Source organism: Mastomys coucha, unplaced genomic scaffold (genome assembly GCF_008632895.1).
Source record: "Mastomys coucha isolate ucsf_1 unplaced genomic scaffold, UCSF_Mcou_1 pScaffold16, whole genome shotgun sequence".
NCBI classification, from domain to species: domain Eukaryota; kingdom Metazoa; phylum Chordata; class Mammalia; order Rodentia; family Muridae; genus Mastomys; species Mastomys coucha.
Genome location: NW_022196898.1, coordinates 75,167,923 through 75,171,594, shown reverse-complemented (window position 1 = coordinate 75,171,594; position 3,672 = coordinate 75,167,923). Strand labels below are relative to the sequence as shown.

At 41.7% G+C, this 3,672-nt stretch overlaps 1 pseudogene; it reads left to right on the top strand.

Moving 5' to 3' along the window:
• The window catches only part of LOC116093295, a 16,039-nt pseudogene that overhangs the window by 511 nt on the left and 11,856 nt on the right, over positions 1–3,672 (top strand).

Genomic DNA, 3,672 nt, shown 5'->3' with positions numbered 1-3,672 from the left:
AAAAAAAAAAAAAAAAACAGTATACTCACATTCATTAAATAAATAAATAAATAAATAAATAAATAAATAAATCTTTTAAAAAAATGCTAGAGCTCCAAGAGGTGGGTTGTTTATTGGTTGTTGTTGGTCATGGTTTGTTAAGTAGATGTGTGCAAAGGAGAAACAACAGCAAGAAGAAATTAGATATCCTGACAAGGAAGATCGAACTTGCACCAAGGAACTTGTTGCCCCTAATCAGCAGGAAGTTGTCTAATGGTGACATTACTTTCTTTCTGACCACTGACTTTATTAAAGGATCTCTCTCTTTTCTCCTCTATCCTTTTTTCTCTCCTATCTAGTATTAGGGGATTGTAAGGGCAGAAAAGGGGTAAAGAAAGATGGAAGAAAGAACCTACAAAGTAGCCAAGATCAGATACAGTTAAGTCACAGGACATAGAGAAATCAAGCTGGACCTCACCTGGAAGTTTCATCCCATCAGCTGATGTTCACAGTGCTAGGAGGTAGAATGCATGATGACAGAGGAAAGTCATCAGTATCACCCAACTGTGACATCTGGGAACTCTAATAACAACTAGCCTGGCAAAATAGGCTCACAGATGCAATAGTGGCACAGTGGTATGGGGGTAACCAATTACTCTTTAAAATTGGACTTAAGACTCACTCCATAAGATGAAACCAATAATTGATACTGTTAATTAAACCAAGAACCTGAGTCTAGACAGGACATGGGCCCTATGGGAAAATCTACTAATATTATTCTGCTAAATGACTCCTAATGACTAATTGTTACACCTATAGATACCTACCTACCTATAGAACAGTGCATCCTCAAACCCTCATCAGAGAAGCTTCTTCATGCAGTAGACGGTAATTAACACAGAGGCCCACAACTGGATTACATGCAGAGAGTAAAAAGTTATAGAAATGTCCAGCCTTAAATGGGATGTTGTTGCCATTAAACCTCCCTCCTTGCTGCTCGAGGATCTATGAGATGACTTCAAGGAAATGGTATCTTCTGGATACAACAGGGAAGAGTCTAATATGAACACATGGTGATTGTGAGTGCAGACCTAAAACCAGTGCAAATGCAAGCCAGACACAATCCCAGAGGGGAAGAGGAAAGCAGTGGGTAGGAAGTCCCACCCCTAGCGGATGGGCAATTAGCATTTTAGAGCAGCTGGGAGAGTCATTTTCTTTACTGATCTGACACATAGTAAGTCCACTCTACTCCAAGTCAGTCCCCATGTCCCAGAGTAGTCAGACAACACAAGCTGGACAGGATGGGACTTGTTGGTTTTTCTTAAAGTGACAGAGAAGAGTATAGAGAATGACCCTGGGAGGGTAAGGGGGTAAGGAAGGATCTGGGAGGAACTGGGAGAAGAGAATGAATATGACCAAAATGCATTGTATGAAATCCCTCACAGAATTAGTAAGGACATTGTTTTAAAAGCTATTCTAATATTAGGAAGTATACACAGATCTCCCTAGATAGTTCTCACGCATGCTTCTTTCCTTCCATAGTTCTCCATAGCTTGAACTCCAGATAGAATCTCATCTTTCCAGGCAAGCAGATCTGCTCTCTCATGACTGTTTCCCTGCATCTCCTGTGTTTATACCAGCCTGGAAAGCGGTCTTATTCTTCAAGAAGCTCTTCAAGGAGACCTTTTGTAGTTCCCCTAGGCTCAACTTTCCCTAGTAATTCTCTCTCTCTCTCTCTCTCTCTCTCTCTCTCTTTCTCTCTCTCTCTCTCTCTCTTTCTCTCTCTCTCTTCTCTCTGTTTCTCTGTCTCACTGTCTCTGTGTCTCTCTGTTTATGTATGTCTCTATCTGTCTCTATCTCTGTCTCTATCTCTCACTGACTTTCTGTCTCTTTCTTCCTCCTATTTCTCCGTTTCTCCCTCCTTTAAGCCACTGTAGATCTTTCTGATGGGACTTAAATTGCACAATAATTAGACATTTGTCTCCACACCCCCACACTCCTCCACACACACAACCTTAGATTATGAGCACGTGAAACCAAAGGCCATGAGTTCATTTTGGCAACCCCTGCGCCTACCCTGGCACTTCCTCGTTAATAAGGCCTCACTGAAGGAAAGAATTAAATCATTAAAAATCACAAGATTAATTAAGAGTATGAGTTTATGATTGGTCCATTGTGGGCCAACTCTCAGTGTAGCCAGTATTTAGCATTGTGCCCCGAACACAGCACGTGCTTCATGAATGTTTGTGAGATGAATGCATTAAAGATGACAGGTGAAAATCTCTTAATTAGATCCAGAGGGCCCTCTTTATTTGTAAATCCAAATAAGAAAGGCATTCTCAGAGCCTGCAAAGGCTATGTCCAAGCCCACATCTTTGTTTTAGAAAGGACCCATCTGAATGCTAATGAGTGTGGAAAAGGGATTGGCGCCTGGGTAGACAGGCTTTTTGGTTTGTTTGTTGGGTTTTGCCTGGGCTTTAAAAAAAAAAAAAAAAAAAAAAAAAAAAAAAAAAGCTTGCGCCCATGGGCCATAGCTTGCAGAGACTTGTCCCTCTTGTCATCTGTGGGAGTTTCTAGTGCTTATTTCACTAAAATTAAGTCATCCCTGGCACCTGTATCAAAACTGGGGAAGTAACGATTACCAGTGTTGTGCCTCTGTGGGTTTCTGTCATTGTTTAGATATCTGCAAGCTGCACACCCAGGAGGCTTGAGGACCATCTGTTCTGCCACTCTTAAGATGTGATGTCATTATTTCTAGGAGTACTCTACTACTGTGTAGCCAAAATGTACTAAGCTCCAATTTTCTAAGACAATGAACCTGGTCTGCTAAACTATATTGTATATATTCTTATGTGCCATGCTGCCAATGAAACACACACATGCACACATACACACACATACACACATATTGGCAAGGGGAAGACAGGGTCTCATTGTGTAGCCAGAAACTTCCTATGTATACAAGGCTGGTCTTGAACTCATAGAGATCCAACTGCCTCCACCTCCTGAGTGCTGAGATTAATCATACCCTAGTAATTTGGGGTTTTATTGTCATTATGTGTCTATGTGTTTGTGGTATGCATTCTATGTATGTGTATTCAAATGTGTATGTGCACACATTTGTACACATGCCTTGTGTTGGCATATAAGTACAGGTGAATGCTTATGCGTGTGGAAGGACATATGGAAACCAGTGTTCACACTAGATGCACCAGAGCTCATTGGTTCAGCAAGTCCAGCAGACCAGCTTGTCCTGGCAATTCCTTGTCTCTGTCATTGAGTGCTAGGGCTATAGACAGGTCATTAAGCCTGCTCAGGTAGGATCAAACTCAGATCCCCGTATCTGCAAAGCAAGTGTCCAAGCATGGATTATTTTTAACATATTAAGTGACCATCAAGTCTAGCTTTCTTCGTGCTTCATGAGTTAAAGAATGTGACTCCTCCTTAATATACATAGCACCTGAAGACCAAGAGTCCACGATGAAACTAAAAAGGGCGCTTAAGCTTTCTGTGCCAAAATGGTGTTCTCATCTCATCTCTCTTTCCTGAATAACTCAGGATTGTTCTTCCTGTCCATTGCTCAGTGGCTAAGGAGATTAATTGTAAGAATCAAAAGGAGCACATAGGCCGGGCGGTGGTGGCGCACGCCTTTAATCCCAGTACTTGGGAGGCAGAGGCAGGCAGATTTCTGAG